The sequence below is a fragment of the Falco punctatus genome (genome assembly GCF_963210335.1).
Source record: "Falco punctatus genome assembly, chromosome: 11".
NCBI lineage: Eukaryota > Metazoa > Chordata > Aves > Falconiformes > Falconidae > Falco > Falco punctatus.
The window spans coordinates 91,839-112,706 of record NC_137591.1 but is presented as its reverse complement, the minus strand read 5'-3'; the positions used below and the strand labels follow the sequence as shown (position 1 = coordinate 112,706).

Sequence of the window (20,868 nt, the reverse complement as noted above, 5' to 3'; positions counted from 1 at the left end):
CTGTCCCTTGGTTCTGTAAAGGCATGTGAAATTTACTCTAAAATGTGGAAAACTGTCCAAGCTTTTGAGAAATTCAGAGATTTCAGAAATACGGAGATAGGTAACAAAGCAGCTCCAAACTGTTACCCTAACCTCTTTAGTGCAGGCTGGCACAGGAGGCAATGTGTAGTAAGAACTTTTCTGCTTTGCTATGACTATGTATTGAATGCCATAGTTGAATGTCGGCCTGTTCCTAGGAATGTGTTGTGGGGTTTGGGTGTGTTTTGTAAACCATTTGGGTTCAGACAAATCAGTCAAGTGTCTATAAAAGTTCTCTGCAAATGTTACTGGAAATGATTTCATAGATGGCGATCTGGATTATGTTCCTGCGTATATGGAACAGCTATTTAATAACATGTGGAAACTAGTTGGTTGCTTTTGTGAGTGAATGCATGTAAAAAGGAAAACATGAGCAGTTGGTCTGTAGGATAGGTGCTTGAAGTTCCATATAATTTACAGTCACCCCCTTTGACCCTGCTTGTATCTGGACTAGTGTGTAATAGAAACATTTGAAGAAGTACTGTGTAAAAAAAAAACATCTGGCTTCCATAGTTCGAAGATCTAGTTCTGCGTAAGGTTTATATTACAATTTGCGTGTTAAAAGGACAGTGCCAACTGGAAAAAAATTGTAGTTCAGTCACTTCCTATGAAGAAGCGAGTGGCGGCGGGGGAGGGGGCGGAACCGTGCGGTTTGGACTGCCTACAGCACATGATGGTCAGATGTCTGCTGAAAAGAATCTTTTGTCTTGCTGAGGGATTATAGAAAGCTTGATTCCTTTTAATGCTTCTGGGTCTGAAGCTGAATTTCAGCAAGCAAAACCAACTGCCACGACTCTGAAGTTGTGTGTCCTTTTGACGCTGCAGAATGTAAATACTGCTACTTGCACACATCTTTCTTGGTTAAATGTACCGTGGCTAGCTTCTTCAACTAGTCTGGAGCTTAAAGACCAGCTTCAAAATGCTGGCTGGTGTGCTTTTTTCTACACATAGCTTCAGTCCGCTTGGACAAAACTTGGATTGGCTTCACAAGCCTTTATGTAAGGTACAAAGAGAGCCTATTTGTAGCCTAATGTGTGTGTCAAATAACCATTACCTGTTAAACAGACTGCCAACCTGGCTGAAGCCAATGCTTCCGAAGAGGATAAGATAAAGGCGATGATGATACAGTCCTGCCATGAATACGATCCATCCAAGTAAGTATCAAATGTGGTCTTCAAAGGTTATGGAAAAAGTATGGAGATGTTTCTTTTAAGAAGAGAGACACATGCATATCTTTTCCTTTTTTTCCCCAAACCTTCTAGTTACTTGAGGGAACCCTTGGATCTGCCTCCACCATCATCCAGTTGCTTTTGCTGTGGAAAACCTGGCCACTATGCCAAGAACTGCCCGGTAAATAGGGTAAGATTGGGGCAGGCCTCTGGTGTTACCGAACTTTTAGGGTTTTTTACCTTGGCATTTATGTGACAAAGACATGAACACTCCCAATAAGAATTGTTTCTCTCGGGGCGAAATGTTACATGGCAATGTTGCAAAGCCCTTCCAAATTCAAGGGAAACCTGGAATTCTAAATGTGAAACTTTTTTTTCTCTAGGTCACAGACATTAAAGATGTCCATAGATCTGTCTCAGTGAACTTTCATACATATTTGTATCTATTTCAATAGTACTGGAAATTTTCCTGGTTCTAACTCTTTCTAATGACAGTTCAAAGTTGTTGGCATTTCCTCTAAAAACAAGAGGTTTCTGTTGACCCCGTCTATTGAGTATCTGTCGGTTTTAACTACAGAAGCCTCTGGCTGAATATTCATGCCGTTTAACATCAGTCCCTGAATGTACATGCAGGAGGGATGAAGTCAGCCTTCCTATATAGAAGTGAATGTAATTTTCCATGGGGGCTGATTTGGAGCCCTGAATTAAGCTCTCACACGTTGCCCAAGGGCTTTGGAGGGGGAACAGGTCTCTGCTCTGAGCGGATGGTGAGCAAAGGGCTATTTCACCCTGAAGGGTCCTGAAGTTAAGCCAAAGAATGACGACTGGGTTCAAAACTCTGCTCAAGCCTGTGGTACGTCCTGGCTATGCTCGTTGGGGAAAGCAGGAGTATGAGTCGAGCAGCCATTATGTTAGGTAAAAGGAGGGGATTAAAGGCTTTCGCTGCTTAAAATTATCTCTGAAACGTCATTTTAAGTGTGCGTCTGAAGAGGAGAGATGTCTGCATTTCTGTTCTCAACAGGACAAAAATGTGGAGCCTGTTCGCAGAATTAAAAGGAGCACCGGAATTCCAAGGAGTTTCCTGATGGAGGTGAAGGATCCCAACACAAAAGGTGCCATGCTGACAAAGGCTGGGAAATACGCGATACCAACTATTAATGCGTAAGTATGGAATTAATTGGGCCGACCAAAATGCGAATGAGAGCAACCATGCGTAAATGTCTGAGTGGCAATGCAGCCGAGGTGGCCAGCCTCTAATTACGAGGGAGGAAGCACTACCGTCGTATCTTAACCTTAAAATCTGCAATACTTTCCCATATTGAAATAGAGTAGTCCTGCTGTTCATGCCCCGGGAAGCTGGCTGACCTTGGGGTATGCTAAGAACCTGTATTTCTGCAAGGCATTTCAGTAGTGTTTCCAGCTGGCATCATTCTCTCTGAATGCTCGTTTTGCTTCTGGTTTACGTTTCAAAGGCTTCTTGCAAAATTTATCAAATAGCCCTTGGACTGAGATTTCCTCCTCCTCTGACTTTTAGCAAATCTCATGTGTGAAACGGGCTGAAGTGTTCCTGTTGCTATAAACTAAGAAATTACTGCTGTGTGCTGACAAGAGTGGCTGTTGGAAAGTGCGCTCGGTAGCACTTCCCTTTTTCTGTCATGGATTTCCTCTTGTAGAAGCTGTAGCACAGACTTCTTTCATTTACAAAATGAAATTACCTGGGGACGAACTTTACCCTGATCCAGCAATTTGCATTTACCCTCTGGCAAAGGAGAGGTGGGATTCCTTTCCCCTGCTCTCTAGCTGTCAAGCAATTATTTTTCTAGTCTGAGCTAATTTCGTAGTTGATCCGACAGATGGGAGAGTTCTGCAGAAGGAAAAATGTTCCCCCCTCCTTCTTCTTCTGATAGTGTGGCTCTAGAGAAGTCATTTAGCGTAAATGCCTACGTTGTAGAAAGCCAATGTGGCGTGAGAAGACTTCCATCTATTATCTTCCTTTGATAAAATCCAAAGCTTGGAAAATTTTTCCTTTCCCATCTTTCACTTTTTTCTTTTTCCTTCCCCACCTGCCCTCCAGGGAAGCTTATGCTAGAGAGAAAAAGGAAAAGCCACCCTTTTTACCAGAGGAGCCCTCCTCCTCCTCCGCAGACAGGCCTGTTCCAAACGAGTTGTTATGTCCCATTTGTAAAGATCCAGCGACGGATGCAGCGCTTATTCCCTGCTGTGGAGCAAGTTACTGTGACGAATGTAAGTGAGTAATGTCATGTAAGGAGTAAACTCCCCTCCCGTGTTTTTTAATCCAAAACACCACATCGGATCTTCTGAAAGCAGGAATAGGAGATCACCTGTGCTACGCGGTCTGTTTCATACTTCAGTACGCCCGGAGTAGGAAAGGCCTCTTCTCCGTAATGGGGGGGAAAAAAAAAAAAAAAAAGGCGCCACAGAGCTTTTTTCCCTTTCTGTGTATCTAGTCAAATCTTCTTCACATGCGGAAGGTCGAGTACGAGAAGAGTGCATAATTGTGCAGGTGATTACAGTATTAGATGTGGAATGCACGTAGTTTGTCCACAGCTCTTTCTCTCATACACAACTATAGAGCCAGCTCTGGTGACTGACTCTGGTCCGCCACAAACAGGCAGTCGGGCATTTAATCTACATTCTTTGCCACAGGAGTTGGTTAAACCTTCAAAACTCGAACCGACTCACGGCTTTTTGAGATGTGCTTTGTTCATTAGCCTTGATGTTAGTGGCTTCTTGCTGTACTCGGTAGTGGAAAAAAGACTAGTCCAAACATCAGGACACAGCCCGCTCTATGTCTTCAGCTGTTACAGCGGGGGAATGTCAAAACTGTATAGCGATTTGCTGCGTACTGGGCATTTTTTACACTACTGACCATTTATAGCTTCGTGCTCTCCATTCAAGACCATATCCACCCATTAATCGTCTGTGTGTTCTTATCATTGATGAGAACCCCAAAGATTTCCCTACTTTGGCTGAAACCTATTTTGACGCTTCTAATTACACACAGGTATTAGAACAGCTTTACTGGAGTCAGAGGAACATACTTGCCCGGCGTGTCATCAGACAGGTGTTTCTCCTGACGCTTTAGTTGCCAACAACTTCCTGCGCCAGGTAACGTGGTGACTTTCTCATCAACTGTTTGTAAGGAAAGTCTGTTTGTAAAAAGCTGAAAGGGAAGAAATTGTTGACATCTTAAAGAAGGATAAACTGAATAAGGCTGCATGTACTTTTCAAATGCGTTGTCTGTTGTTACAGAAGCTGACAACTCTTTAGAGATAATCAGGCAAACTCAGGTCAAACTTTTGTCTAAACATGCTTGCCTGCCTCTCAGATTCGCTGTTAACACTGAAGTCCTTTAACTACAGATACTCTGAGCTCCCAGTCCTTAATAGCAGTGTTTCCTGTGATGTGTTCCTATCTCTGTGTGCTGCTTTACTCTAGCCTTGATAGCATGTACAGGATTATACAAGTCATTTTACCCTGTGGAGGCTTTTCTTCATCTATTGTCTTCATAATCCGACACTTTGATCTTTTTGTCAATGTTCTTCTGCCTCTAGGCTGTGAACAACTTCCACAGTGGAACCGGCTACACAACAGGGCTCCATAAGGAGACTCAGCAGCAGCAGCGACAGCCGCCGTCACCGCCTGCACGACCACTTGTGACTGTGACACCTGCTGCTCAGGTGACTGCCACCAAACTTTCTAAATCTTCCTCTCTGTCAGTCAGCGGTCTGTTAAGTTTTATTTCAACATATGCTTTTGAAATACAGTATTTATTAGAGCTTATTTTCCAACTCTTTGCATTTATTCACAAGGGCTTTCCGGTCCCTGTAGCAAGACAACCGGCAGTACCATGTCTTCTGGGCCCCCAAGAGCAAAAAATACCCACACCTGGTGAGTGACCGTAACTTTAGAATTTCTTCTAAAAAAATTATCTTCAGATGAACTGAATGGGATTTATTTCTTTTTCCTCTCCCCACTCCAAAAGGTCATCCGATGAGAGCCAGTGCAGTTCGCTCAGCAGGTGGCAGACCAGGCTGGGGACTGTAAGTATTTCACAGAAATTCAGTCTATGACGACTTGTAACCTGTTAAACCAGGCTGTAACACCTACATTACTTCTACAGTAGCTGATTTATAATGAAATGCCTATGCACAGGTAGCTGTGGAGAATACAAGTGGCAATTCATTTTTAAGTGGCTCAGCTTGAGTTGGCTCTAACAAAGGGGATCTGTGCTTGCAGTAAAACGATTACAAATCAAACTCCAGTATGTGACCCAAAAGTAGACTCTGAAAAACAAACACTTTTGGAGGAAACCGTAAGTATATATCAAAATTAAACATAATGACAGGATGAGGTGCAAAGCCACCCTTTCGAATTACTGGCTGGATAGGGCTGAAGAAATTGATTTCCCAATTGAAGTCAGCCTCCAACATTTGATTTTTAATGACTTAGTGATGGAGCAAATTGTTGGAAGAGTCAGTGCTGTTTTTTTGTGACCATTTTGAATTTCTTTTATCTAGTCATCTCAAATAGCCAAGCTGCTTTCTCTCCGTTGGAGAGAGAGGAATCTGGTTTTGCTGTTATTGCCATACCAGTTAGTTCTTCCTTTCGGTATGTATTTGTTATGGATAGATTATAAGTGTGCGTCGTGTTTATAAAATCTTAAAGATAAATCAAAAGAAAACACAGCATCCGTCCCAGAGATACCTAAAATTCTCAGGTTCAGTAAGCAAGGAAAGAACAGTTCAGGGACAAGACCAGGCCAAACAGATCATCGCAAGGCAACAACCTAGGAAGTTTATGGGGAAGAATTGAAAGGAAGTTTGAGAGAAGCTTGGTTAATATCTGTGCAGTACTTTGAAGCTCGGAAGTGTGAAGTAGGAAGTGTATGGAGGAGTGGCAGAGGAGCCGTGGGCACCTGGCACCTGGGAGATGGGAGTCTCCTTTAAGCGTGGGCAGCCTCTGCCCACAGTCACAAAGCTGAATGGAGGGGGAGAAGCCTGAGGCAACTGCTTGGGGTGAGGATGTGGAAGGCAAGTGTGAGGATCCAGAAATGAGGGTAGGCTCAAATGGACAGGAAGCTGCCAGAAAAATGCTCAGGTTGAGAACAAGAAGGGCTCGCCACCGTGCTCCCGCTTCATTCACATTCCTCTTTAAAATCAGGGCAGAGTGTGACAGTGACACGCGGTTTTGGGTTTCTCTGGAAGTTCAAATGGAGGACATCCACGTAGCACACGTACCCAGAGGACTCGGGCCCCGACACTGCCATCATCAACAGCAGCCTTTGTACCTGTGCCTCCACCTCCCTTGCATCCTCGCCCACCCCAGGCGCTTCCTTTCCCGCTGGCGGTACCACCACCACCACTACCTCCTCAGTTTCCGCCTGGTCAGCCTCCATCTGCTGGGTATACCCCCGCCCCGCTCCAGAATATCCCCCAGCTCCTGCAAACATGTCATCAGCCAACAGCACTGCCAGCGACTCATTCAAATACCCTCCCAGCGACACCAGCACTTTCTTTATAGGATCACAGGGTCATTTAGGTTTAGTTGGAAAAGACCTTTAAGATCGTTGAGTCCAGCAGTTAACCTAAACCTACACAGTCCGCCATTACAGCAGGTCCCTAAGCGCCACCTCTACATTTCTTTTAATACACCCAGGGATGGTGACCCAACCGCTTCCTTGGGCAGCCTGTTCCAACGCTTGACAAACCTTTTGGTGAAGGAATTTTCCCAAATATCCCATCTCAAGCTCCTGTGGCGCAACTTGAGGCCACTTCCTTTCCTCCTATCAATTGTTACCTGGGAAAAAAAGAGACCGACCCCCACCTCACTACAGCTGCCTCTCAGGTAGTTGCAGGGAGCAGTGAGGTCTCCCCTCAGCCTCCTTTTCCCCAGGTTAACCAACCCCAGTTCCCTCAGCTGCTCCTCACAGGACTTGTGCTCCAGAGCCTTCAGCAGCTTTGTTGCTCTTCTCTGGACACGCTGCAGCACCTCGGTGTCTTTCTTGTAGTGAGGGGCCCAAAACCAAACCCAGTGTTGGAGGTGCAGCCTTACCAGGGCTGAGTACAGAGGGACAATCCCTCCCCTGGTCCTGCTGGCCACCGTCTTTCAGGCAGAAGCCAGGATGCCGTTGGCCTCCCTTGTCTAGGGAGGAGTTTTACGGGAACAATGGAGACTTCAAAAGGAGTAGGTGTTTGGCTCCAGGAAGTTGCACGGGTTTGCGCTTTGGTATTTCGTTAGCACCTTGGACTGCAGTTACACTAAAGTGCATCTGGCAGAAGCAAAAATGGCATCGTGTTTTATCCAACAGACCTTTTCATTGCAGTTGGTAAATGTGCAAAACTCAAGCAAGACAAATGGAATTGTAGAACTTCCCCTAAATCCTGGGGGAATTCTAAACTCGCTTTGCTTGACTAGGATGTTCATGTTTGGCATTACATGCAGTAGACATTTTCTCATCTTGGCCGTGTTTTGTATTTTGGTGTCTGTTTGGAATAAATACCCATCTATAATTGTAATAATGGTCAAACTGATTTTAACAGGGAAAAGAAAAAGCCCAGACCCGAAGTGTTCACAAACACTTCTTCTATGGAATTGGTGGCACGTGAGGAGTTTCAGGAGGAGCGCAGGCATTCATTTTCCAGGGAATTGCGTTGCATGTCCCTGACGGAGAAGCAGATTGTCTAGAAGAATCAGGAGGAGTTCCAGTCCACCTCTCTATCCTGAGGTGGGTTGGATGGTTCAAGGGACGAGCAGTGATGGGAGCTCCACATGTAGGTCCCTAGCTCAAAGATGGCAGGGATTACAGGTGACTGATAGTTATAACTGGGCAGCAGTTGAGAAGGAACGGGTGTCTCTTTTGCCAAAGCTTCTCTGTAGTGACATCCTTTGCCTCCTGACAGCCCTGAGGAGGCTAGAAACTGGACAGATGTGGATTCCTGCGCCTCCGTGCTCTGACTGTAACTGTTACCTCAAAGCACTTTGGAGGAGGTACGTGAGAGGAATTGCCTTTGTGCCTCTGTCATCTAATCTCGCACAGACGGATTGCAACCTGGACTGCAAACTGGCGCCTTTTGCTCAGATTCTGCTGACATCCTTAAATTTTTCTTACAAATTAAAAGATCAGACTTGCGTAAGGAAATCTTCAGTTGGAGGAGGAATGAACATACGTGGAATAACTTGTGAAGAAAAATCTAAAGATAGCTGATGTCTTCTGTCCTCAAAAAGCCCTTGGGCAGGAATCTGAAGAGCTCTCTGTAGTAATGCTGTCAGTATCTTTCCCAGAGTAGTGGCATTCCGTCAGCTTACTGGAGACTGAGTTTAGAAGCTTTTAGCTAGGATTTTTCTTGAAATGCAGTCACTGGCCTTGGTTGGAGCTAGAGGTATGTGCAGGATTTGGCTACAACTGGCTAGAAGTGGGGCATTTTGCATCCTGTACAAATTGCCGAATACGTAGCGAAGTTAAATAGACTAAGCTGGCATTTTCAAATGGAGCTTTACTGCCTCCAGGCTAAAGCCTGCTTTCCTGACAGTTGATACTGCGCCGTAGCCATTAAGACTCACTTGTTTTGCATCTTACGGCAACAAGAGTGATTTGCGCTGCAGGTGGATGCTGGGTAGTGAGACATCTGCATGTCCATGTACCAGCAGAGACCAGTAGACACCCCTGAAATCCATCCATAGCTAGGGTAGTCCATGCGATAGAAGTGAGTGGGAACAGACTTACCCTTCCTGCATGTTTTTACACTACCACAGCAGCAGCTGTTCTGGCTCGTAAGCAGAAACCTTTACATGCCGCCGTGCTCTTCGGTTTGCAGGAGCGGTATATCAGCAGCTGAAAGAAGCTTTGACATAAGCGTATGGAGAGGAAAAAACCCAAACCCAAACAAATTTGGGAGAAAAAAAAAATGGTGTGAGTGACTGTTTTGAAGTAACTTCATTAATTTCCTTTGTGTTGCGTTTTGTTTTTTAAGGTCCAGGTCTCCCTGTGCCACTTCCTCTCGCTCTAGAAGTGCGCATACCTACTGCAAGTCAAGATCAGGTCCTTCCCACCCTCGCTGCTGCTCTCAATCATCTAGCCGTGACCCCTCTCATTCCTACCCACGATCACCACCGTATCCAAGAAGAGGCAGAGAGAAGAGTCGGGGCTGTCATTCTAGGTCAAGGTCACGTGGTTATCCCCGCTTGAGGTCAAGGTCGCATGGCTCTCCCCGCTCGTGCTAGTGGACTCACCCTTTCTCTCGTCTTCCCTTAACTGAACATTTTTGGAAAAAATACTGCAGATACAGAATTTAAATAAAAGCTATTTTATGAAGCATTACAAAAGATGACAGCGTGCACCTCGCCCGTTAGGACTGGACTGCGCCCTTTTTTCCTCTTGGCACTGGTTCTACCAGAGGAAGCCCCGTCAGACAGTGAATAAAAGCCAGTTACAAAAGGAACCATCATTAATACCATGGAGGAGTACAACAAGGACAACACTGCGACACCCTGAGATGTCCCCTCCCCGCGCTGTCCCTGCGGTGCGGGCAGCCAAGTGCCACCCGGCAGAGCCCCAGCATTTTCCCCAGGCTGCCTTGGAACAGGAGGGGACAGCAGGTGGGGACAGTCTGGGGGTGACAGGAGGAGACAGCTGGTAGTAACAGGCCTGTGGGGTGACAGGAGAGACAGCTGGTGGGGACAGCCTGGTGGGTGACAGGAGGGGACAACTGTTGGGGACAGCCTGGGGGTGATGGGAAGGGTCAGTGGCTGGGGACAGCCTGCGGGTGACAGGAGGGGACAGCAGGCCGTGACAGCCTGGGGGGTGACAGGAGGGGACAGCAGGCAGTGACAGCCTGGGGGAGACAGGAGGGGAAAGCAGGCATTGACAGCCTGGGGGGTGACAGGAGGGGACAGCAGGCCGTGACAGCCTGGGAGGTGACAGGAGGGGACAGCAGGCAGTGACAGCCTGGGGGGTGACAGGAGGGGACAGCAGGCAGTGACAGCCTGAGGGGTGACAGGAGGGGACAGCAGGCAGGGACAGCCTGGGGGGTGACAGGAGGGGACAGCAGGCAGTGACAGCCTGGGGGGTGACAGGGCACGGGGCGGTGATGTGCCCAGGGCTGTTGGGAGAGCCACCACAGGCGCAGGGGCTGACAGGTGGCGCTGGGTGGTGAAGGCCCCAGGGGGTGACAGGAGGGACACCGCAGCCCTGGAGTGTGACAGGGCACGGGGCAGTGACAGGCTGGGGGACAGCAGGGACACCGGCGGCCCAGGCGGGGCTGATGAAGGCCCCTCCCCCAGGGGCGCTGAGTGGCCCCCTGAGCCCCTCTGTCACAATGCGGAGCCGCCCGGGTTGCCATAGCGAGCAGCTTGGCCTGGCAGCGCTGGTGCGAGGAGGGAGCGGAGGCCGAGCCAGGGCCTGTCGCCATCGTCCTCCCACCGGGGCTGCGAGGAGGAGCCGGCGGGCTCAGCCCGCGCTGCTGGCCCCAGCCCCTCGGTGGGCCCTGACCTGCTGTGGGGGCCGCAAGGCCAGCTGCTGCGTGAGGTGCCATCGCGGAGCAGGCACCGCCTGGCCCCGGCCATGTCGTGTGTCCACTACAAGTTCTCCTCCAGGCTGAGCTCTGATGTGGTCACCTTTCACGGCCCCCACATCTCCCTGCGCGACCTCAGGCGCCAGATCATGGGCTGCAAGAGGCTGAAGGCGACCCGCTGCGACCTGCAGGTCACCAACGCCCAGACCATGGAAGGTGCGTGGGGGCGGCGGGCACGGGGACCGGGGACCGGCCGGCTGGCGGCAGCGCAGGTGGCCAGTGAGGCGGTTGGGCCGCGGCCGGCAGCGGTGACTTGTGCTGGGGCCTCAGAGCTGCTCTTCCGTGGTTGTGCGCTGGCAGCTGCCGTCAGGGCTGTGTGCGCAGCCAGGCACAGCAGCGTACGGGGTCCGTGTGCGACACCGCGCGTGGAAGAGGTTTGGTTTCTGGGAACCCTTCTAGGTAAAACGAGAAGGGAATGTGGGACAATGCCTTGTCATCACAAACCTGCCAGATTTCTTTGAAAGCCGGCAGAGAAGGCTGAACGTGATAGAAAAGGAGTGGGTGGCTAATTTAAAGGGGAAAAAAAAGTGGGTTTGGTGACTGAAATTTGTCTTCAGCTACTTTTACTCCACCGCATTGGAAAAGTGGTGCTTGGCTGCTGCAGAAACTGCTCAGTAGCAATGTTTGGGATCAAGAGTGTATCTGTGAGTGAGAATCTATGCAGACCCTGGAAAGCCATCTTGTACACGAGTGTTCCGTCTAAAGTATACTTGGCATTTCTTGCTAATACAGCTTCTTTGCTGCACCAAAGACATGTTCATTCAGATGCTATTGAGCATCATTTCTTCGTTTCTTTCAAACGGTGCATTTTTGTCGTGGTACTGCATGTTAGACGGTGTCAGGGCAGTACTGAAGTTTTATGGCAGATCAGTTATGGTGAATATACCTAAAAATGTTCTTAGAGAAGCCCTAAGTTCTTTTGAATCTGAGAAATGGTGCTTGATTCTCAGAGACGGTAATGGTTTTGTATTACTTAGCGTGCTGTTTCAGTTTGGTAATCTACCGTCTGGCAAAGCTTGCATGTGATTGAAGACTTTGGAATATGACTTGTCAGAAATACAAAGACTTGGAAACTGTCTCCATTCCTTAAACATTCAAATTTTATCGGTTGGTTTTTTTTTTCTTTTTTCCTGTGGTTCTGTGACATTCCCACAACAGTCTTGTCTTTACAATGTGTACTCATAGGATTTTTTCCTCTTCCTCTTTGATGTATTAAAACTGAAACAGAATAACATGCCTGCTGCGGTAACTGTAACTTTGGCCCCAGCCTTTCCAGTGGTTGGACCTAAACACGCTGTTTACCTACAGATAGGTAAAGTATGTTCAGGAGAGTATCTGTGAGCAGACTTAACAGCACGGTGTTAGGGGTCTTGGGGGTGTTACGGGATCGCATGTCATATACAGCGGTAGAGACAGACATGCAGGTAGAGGCAGACGTACAGGTTGTGACACAGATGCTTACTGGAACTTCTGTAAGGGTGTTTTCCCTGTGAAAATGCAAAAATCCCCCAGCGGTTGTCAGAGCAAAGCTAAGGAATACAATTCAGTGTCAGACACATGTATGCCAGATTTTGGGGTTTTATACATAACGGTGAATTTCCGTTTTTATTGAACAGCATCTACGTGCCTAAGGTCACCTTCAGAAGATGAAGGAAAGAACTAGGCCTGGATGTCCTGCCTAAAGGGGGTTCTTGGAGATCTTCCCTGTGGAGATATGGTCGTGGGTTTTATAACTTTGTGCAGGAGTCCTGACTAAATGTTGGCATGATCTTGGAAAGACCCTTCAGTGAACCCTGAGTGAAGATGGCCAACTTGTTCAGATTTTTCTGAGCCGCGTGATCACGGAAATCTCGTAATAGAAGCAATGCTAATAGAAGCTAAAAGTAAACAGGATTTTACACATCACTGGGGGAAAAAAAAGAGATGGTGGACTCTTTTTGAAGATGGTGGGAAGGCAAAATGGATGGTTGGGATGCGTTTGAAAAGGTGGGAGGCGGGGTGGGGGTGTCCTCTTCCGTGCTCGCTATTATAGAGACATGTTCTAGGGTTTTGTAAGCTAACAGGAGCAAAAGCAATGAAAGTTAGATCAGGAAAGAGCCTCATGTTGTAGCAGACTCTGCTTTAGTGACTTTAGAGACCATTTTGCTGTTGGCATTGAAACGATTCAAAACAAATGGAAAAGATTTTGCTGCTTGTGTTTGACTATCAGACCTGAAGATTTCTGGAAAGGTGCCGTGAGTGTGTGGACATGATAAAAGCATGACGCTGTGTGTAAAACGTTGCTTTTCTATCTGTAAAGGGGTTCCCTGAGGTGCTATGTCATGACATATTAATATCACTCTTACGAACTGACTGATGCTTTCTCTGTATTGATGTTGTTTTCAGAATACACAGATGACAATGCCCTGATTCCAAGGCACTCATCGGTAACTGTTAGGAGAGTCCCTGTTAGAGGAGTTAAAGCTACCGGCAAGACAGACCTTGGGTAAGTAGCCATAACGCGTTGTGTTCTTTGGGAGGGGTTTCAGTGTGTTCACCTTCTTTGTGGCTGTTGGTTTACGGAGGCATTCTGGTTGTATCTTTCTTGTTAAAGCTGCTGTTAAATTGTGTTGTGACAGGGCAGATTTGAATGTATCTGTCCCAAAGCAGACTTAGATTTTTCAGCCCGCTGGGACGTGGCATTCAAAGTCCAACAGTGGTAGCTGTTCTGATGTTTGAATTGGGTTTGTTCTTGGGGTTGGTTTTTCTGAGAGTCAAGTTCTCCATCCTGTTTCCTCTAAGCAGAGAGATTCCTTATTGTATGCTTTTGCTTGTATTGCTTTTAGAGTAAACGGAGAGACACATTGCAGTGTGAACTGGTAATTGGTTCCCATCTGCCAGCAGTCCGAGTCTCCGTGTTTGACTGCTTCCTTTGTTTGGGGGCGGGGGGGCAGGGTATTCTTACACCCCAGAGGGGTGTGTGTGTGTGGGCTGCATGCTATCTCCAGAGGAAAGACTGAGAGTGGCCAGCTGGCAAACCGTGCAAACAAGAAGTTTCATTCTTAAGTGATTCCTATTAGTTTCCTAAAGACAATGCCTGTGTCGGGCAAGAGAAAAAGAGCAACGTCCTAAAGCGTATTGCCTTTTGTGCCAGGACGGTGAAGGAGCAGTTGATCTTTTCCAAACCTGAAGCTCAGAAAGCAGTTGAGCACATTCCCAAATGTTGGTAGTTACCTTTCTAAGTTTGATTTCAGCCTAAGCTGCTCTCTGTGCTCCAGGTATTACTGCTGTATTCCTCAGATTTATGGAGGACAGAGAATCTGATTACAATTGCAGATATTCAAATGTAAGCCTGACTACAGCATTGTTGCTGTCATCGATGTATTCGTACAGTCCAGTTCTGTATCAGCTGCATCAGCATGGTTTGAATGGTCATGTTTTCCAGCCTTCTTCAAGACAGACCTCTCCTCCACCATGAGTAGATATTACTGACTTGTGGTTTTGCCGTGTCTTTCTAATGTTAGTTCTCAATTAATAAAGTATACCGGCGAGTTTCAGCGTGTCTCTAAGACTTACCTCCAAGACTTAACCTTGAGACATAAGTCTTAACCTAAAGACCTAACCTTTAAGACTTAACCCTAAGACTCAACCCTAAGACCTAAAGGGTAGAAGCTCCTGATCTGGCTCCAGTCAATCTGGGATCATCACTGGGAACCACGGAACTTGGCCAGCACAAGGTCTATTAGGTAGCAGGTTAAATGAGGCAGAGGAGAAGCCCACCACTCTGATGAGCTGGGTTCTTGGCACCAAGGTACCTCTGTGACATTTTCACTGTGCTGCAGTGTAAAGACGGCCTGTGATTTTCAAAAATTGAAGATCAGTCTTTAAAATGCAATTCCTTGGACAATAATAACATTGTGTCAAGTAAATACATACACCCCTCACCAATGGAGTTTTGGGTTTTTTCTTTGTACCTTTGCTGCTTCTGCAGAAGCCAGTAGTGCAGAGGGCTGAGGGTACAGCTGCACAGAGTGGCTTCTGTTTTGTGAGCTCTAACTAAACGTGCAATGGACAGCCATTAAGATTGGGAAAGCTCACAAAAAGCTTAAAAACAGATAAACCACAACATTTCTTTCTTTTTTATAGAACTCCTTAGATTACTCCTTTTTTTATAAAAATGAGAAATCAGGGGTTAGTCATGCTTTGTATGCTATCTAAAGGCTTTAATCAGCAGTGCCTCCCCTGTCCATTCAGAGGAGGTCATGTCCATCTTTTTTCAGATTTTCTGTAGCTGGAAGAAGTGTTTTTGCCAGCCACCACAGACAAATTTTCCTAAAAGGCATAATCTGTCCATTTAAGTGTTCCTTCAGCCTGATAATGATTTAAAAACTGTGCCTGCTGGTCTGAACCTGGATTTCATGTTCTAGTTCCCTCCTAACAAAATAAATAGAATGTTCTTTGCTGTAGATGCCCCATTGCAACGGGGTCTCCAGGCAGGGATTCTGCATCCAGCCCATCATAAATAATCACGCAGAATTCAAGAGAATATTTTAAGACCAACACGCTCTGCACTGTTTAACGTCTTCACCACTGTCATCTACAGTGGTGAAGATGACAATGAGGAGTACAATGAAGAGGAAGAGAACTGTAAACAGTTTTTTTCTTTTTTTTTGCAAGGAAGAAGAATGAGGGGCTTTTCAACTCTTGCAATGCACTGCGCAAATGATTTCTTAGAAAGAGCATTACAATTCTAGGGAAGACTTGTCAACAAGTTTTTGAAATAGTTTCCTAATCTTCAAAATATTGGAGCTGGTAGTCACCAGCTGTGGCTGACGCACCATTTTCTGACTCCTGTGAAATGCCTAACTGTCTATTTCCATAGTGGTATCATTCCCATACCTCCTTTTCCTTAAATAGAGTTTAAAATGGGGTCCACAAATCAGATGATGCGGTCCACAATTCAGATGGCCATCAAAGAGTCTTCAAAATTTCTCAAAATTCAGGTACTTCTTTTCTGGGAAACACACTCTTTGCTACTTTAACAGAACATGTATGTGTAGGTATTTACAAAGAGGCATTTTGTAAAACATTAGTTAAAACGTTGACTGTCTCTCACTTAGAGATGAGAGATTCCGGGGGAAGGAATGGATTGCACATTCCCAGTGAGTGAAAGCGAGAGAACACCCTGCTCCCGCGCGTTCCCTCCGTAAATGCCTGTGCTAGTTCTCAGGCGGCCCCAAGCTGCTTTTCACATCCCCCCTGCCCTTCAGGCCGGCTGGCAGGGCTGCCTGTTAGCGCTCCCTCACCGCGTTTCAGGCTGAGCACGCCTGTCAACAAGACAAACAGGAGGGCTTTGCTAACCTTAGTATCCTCAACGGAGACAGGGAAGGAGCACTCACGTCACCAGCTCTGCTGGCAGGCATCACGGGACAGCAGGTCTGCGCAGAGGTTTTGTGTCGAGCCCTCCCTGGGGACACGTTGATCCCAAAGGTTTCCTTTTGGGTGTCAAAGGGCGATTGTTTTGAAAAGGAGTGCTGAGGATGGTTTTGGAATCATTTAAGATCAACAAAGAGCAGCTTCTGAGTACGTGTTGGACCTGCAGTTCCACTGCACTTGGCAATAGCTGCTGTTAAGGACTCCTTTTCCTGGCCAGAAGCAGAGCTTGTGGGCAGACAAAAACCAACAGAAAATCCAGTACCAACAGAAAATTCTTAAATCCCTTGCTAAGGGATTATCAAAAGCTTGATTCCTTTTAGTGCTTCTGGGTCTGAAGCTGAATTTCAGCAAGCAAAATCATCTGCAACAACTCTTAAGTTGTGTGTCCTTTTAATGCTGCAAAACATAAATAATGCTACTTGCATGCATCTCAGTTAAATGTACCGTGGCTCGCTTCTTCAACCAGTCTGGAGCTTAAAGGCCAGCTTCAAAATGCTGGCGGTGTACTTTTTTCTACACATAGCTTCAGTCCACTTGGAAGAAAATTGGATTGGTTACACAAGTCTTTATGTAAGGTACAAAGAGAGCCTATTTGTCGCCTAACGTGAATGTCAAATAATCAGTACCTGTTAAACAGACTGACAACCTGGCTGAAGACAATGCTACCAAAGAGGATAAGGTACAGGCTATGATGGTACAGTCTTGCTGTGAATACAACCCAGTCAAGGAAGTGTCAGGTATGTTCTTTGAAGGTTATGGGAACATTGTAGAGATGTTTGTTTTAAGAAGAAAGATACATGCATACGTTTTCCTTTTTTTTTTTCTTTTTCAAAAAACTTCTAGTTACATGAAAGACCCCTGGGATCCACCTCCACCATCGAACATTTGCTTGCGTTGTGGAAAACCTGGCCACGATAGAAAGAACTGCCCAACAAAATGGGTAAGGTTGTGGGGCGCTTCTGGTGTTACTGAACCTTTTAGGGTTTTTACCTTGGCATTTATGTGACAAAGACATGAACGCTCCTAGTAAGAATTTTTTCTCTTGGGGTGAAATACAGAAGTTACATGGCAATGTTGCAAAGCCCTTCCATATTCAAGGGAAGCCTGGAATTCTGAATGTGAAATTTTCTTTTCTCTAGCTCACAGTCATTAAAGATGTCCATAGATCTTTCTCAGTGAACTTTCACACCTATTTTTGTCTGTGCGGCGTGCAGAGGTCACCGCTGGAATGCCAGCTGTCACACACAGAGGCAGTCGTCTTGGCTGACCAGCAGCTGAGAAAGACAGCAGTGCTGAACAAGCTCTCACAGGGAGTAGGTACCAGCATGTTCTTGCACCTGTTTGGTATTCTCTGATAACATGTGAACCAAGTGACCGGCTGCAAGGTTTGAAGGGGGACAAGTGAGGTGTGGCTCTGGGGAGAGAAGACACTACTTGGATTCCCGCAAATACAGTGCTGCCTCGTTCTGGACTCCAAGGCTCAATTTTGCAACCTAGTTTCTACACGCCATAAAAGCAACCCATAGATAACGGAGCGCACGAGTTTGTGCACATGCAGCCAGTGCCATAACCCTACTCCCTACACTCACTGACGCGCCAAAAGGTGTATGTGCCTACGCGAACAGCGCCGAACTCCATAAAGGCAGTCCTAACCGCCCTGCCTTCCCCTGCCTGTTTTAAGCTGTCGGCTTTCTCCTTTCCCCGGACCAGCTGTATCGCCTCCTTTCTGTAGCAAAAGTAATAAAGCCACTAAATACCTTCTCCAGGGGAGCAGTGCTGCACTTGCCCAAGACGTACTTTTTTGGCTCTGCATGAGTGCAGAAGTGTTGGGTCAATTTTCTGACCAGAGAAAGCAGGGAGCAGAACTTTTCTGCTGTGCCTCACATGGCTGCCAGGGCAGGGCGAGAAGCAGCAAGAGAACTCCTGCCTGGCACCTTCTCCAGGAGAGCACTGCTGCACTTTGCCAACGTGTTTTGGGGTTCTGCATGAGTGCAAAGGCGAGTGGCCAGTCTTCTCAGTACAGAGAGCTGGTAGCAGAACTTTTGTGGTGTGCCTTTCGATGGCTAGGAGGGCAGGGTAAGAAACAGCAAGAGAATTCTTCCGTGGCACCTTATGTGGAGGAGCTGTGGCTGGATATTTCAGTGGAGCATTTGGGCTCTGTACGAGTGCGAAAATGAGCTCTTAAATTTTTGAACACAGAAAGCAGGTAGCCAAACTTTTGTGGTGTCCTGCACATAGGCACCAGGGCAAGGTGAGATCCAGCAAGAGAAATCCTTCTTGACACCTTCTCTGGGGGAGCTGTGGCTGGAGGTTTCCACGGAGCATTTGGGCTCTGTACGAATGCAAAAGGGAGCGCTTAAATTTCTCAACACAGAAAGCAGGTAGCAAAACTTTTATGATGTCTTTCACATGGCTACCAGGGCAGGGTGAAAACCAGGGTAAACAGGTCCAGCTCCCAGCCTTTACTCCTAAGAGAGATGCTCCAGGTCCCCTCATGTTTGGATCCATACACTGGACCTGCTCCAGTAGTTCCCCATCTCTCTTGAACTAGGAATTCCAGAACTGGATAGAGCACTCCAGATGCAGCCTCACCAGGCAGGGTAGAGGGCACCCCAGACAGCGCTGTAGACAGATTTTGTGCCTTTATGCAAGGCACAGTTTGCAGCTCCTGCAGTGCGTAAGGTCTGTCCCTTACTAGGAAATGATCAGCAGCAGCAGACGAGGCCAAGGGGACAGCACCTGGAATCTTAAAGCTGAAACCGGATGCCAAGAACATGAGCAAACGCTGCTGTCCTCAACAGCAGAGAGAAACACGACTGGGAAGCACAGCCCTGACAAGAAAAGAGGGTGCTGACAGTGGTTTCTCTGCTGCCCATGAGGGCCTTTGGTGGAGGTGAAGGTGATCACCAGGAACGATAAGGTGCTACTGACAGGCTCACTGTGAAAATGGTTGGTGTGTTCATTGGCTGTGTCATCAATGGGGCGAGTACTGGCCAGTGGTGAGAAAAAACAGCAGTTTGAGGACGTAGTCACACGAGCGGAGACACTGGTGTGATGTGCACTGTGGATATATCAAGATGAAGTCCCTGGCGGTCGCACGAAACGTCGTGGGTCACCTGAAGAAGACAAAGGCCAGCCCCATCGCTGTCCAGCTGATGGAGAAGCTCCTGCCCCTCTTTGCTGCGGTAAGGCTGATGGGGGAGCCCAAGCCTCGTGGGCAGGCAGGCGCTGGTCGGGGACAGCTACCTACAAGGACGCAAGTCCTACTCTGCTTCTCTCTGCCAGGGCTTCAGCGAGCTGAGAGAGCTCTCCATCAGCCTCTTCAGAGACCTAATGAAGACTGTGGTGAGGAAAAACAAGAGGCAGGTGAAGACAAAAGTGGAAATGGGCTTGTTCCCTCTCATCTTTCACATGAGCGACCAAATCCACAGCGTGGCCAAGGCACAGATTCCAAAGCTAAGCAGTGATGTAGGGATGAAAACCTGAGATGTTTGGGCCAGGGTACCTCCCAGCTTCCTAAGTGCAGGATGACCCCAGGAAGAAAGGAAAAGGCAGGGAGATGCCAGGTCTCCTTCCCCAGGCCGTGGTGCCACCTGCCAGTTTCTGCTGTTCTGCAGGCCTCCAGGGAAGCCCTCCTCGCTGCAGCAGAGCTCCTCAAGTGGAAAAAGCTCAAAAACCTTTGCAGAGCCATCAGACATGGAGGATTGCAGAGTGCTTGGTGAGGACAACCCCTGGAGGAGCGCTGCCCCACGGGTCTGCCCTGTGCGCTCTGCAGCTGTGCCTCACCTGCCCTGCTGCAGCCCGCAGCCCACAGCCTGGAGCTGCATCCTTGTTCCCTGTCCTCGAGAAGAGAGCCCCAAGGGCTCTTCTCCACACCCCTCTCCCCGCACCCAGCGGGAGGGAGGGCTCTGGGCAGTGGCGGGTGCTGGCATAGAGCCCCATCGATGTGCAGCCACCCCCGGCAGCCCCTCAGCCACGGCCACGGTCACACAGAACCTCACTGGGGAGCTCATCCGCATCGTCCAGGGCACCCTCATAGTGACCAGGCAGTACCAAAAGTTTCTGCAAGTAATGATGGCCAAGTGGCAAGAGGCGGTCTGTAGTGGGACACACACCACGCACACCACCACCCCACAGCTGTCTCCCTCCCCCCCGCCAGGAAAGAGGAGCAGCAGGAAAGAGGAGCAGCTCTATCCAGGGCTGCTGGAGCCCAGAGGGTTTCCCCAGGGCCTTAGAGTGGAGCTGCTGGGGGCAGATGCGCACATGGAGAAGATGGCAGATGGGGACAAAGACCAAGGGGAGGACACGGGGCCAAGCAGAAGCAGCCCTGCGCAGGTGGGCAGAAGGAGCCCAATAGGGATGAGGAAGAGGAGCCCCATGACTCCAGACAGAATCAGCTCCATGGGCCTGGGCAGCACCATCCACGTGGGGCCGGGCAGGAGCACCCCAGCAGACCCCAGTCCCCGGCACCATATCCCCGTGGGCAGGGCACGTGGGCAGGCAGCCTCAGGACCGTGCTGGGCAGGATTGTGCCTGCAGGAGGGCTGCTCCCGCCTGTGGGGCTGCCCAAAGGCTTGGTGGAGATGCCACTGCCGGCTCCATTGTGTCCGTTT

General features: G+C 48.0%; 1 long non-coding RNA gene across 1 annotated transcript in view; it reads right to left on the bottom strand.

The window, feature by feature from the left end:
* LOC308071433 overlaps window positions 1–18,910 on the bottom strand; it is a 127,306-nt gene extending 108,396 nt beyond the window's left edge. Inside the window, exon 1 of the long non-coding RNA XR_013931204.1 lies at window positions 17,808–18,910. This is a non-coding gene — a long non-coding RNA (uncharacterized lncRNA). The remainder of the gene's footprint in view (window positions 1–17,807) is intronic.
* Between the last annotated feature and the right edge of the window lie 1,958 nt (window positions 18,911–20,868).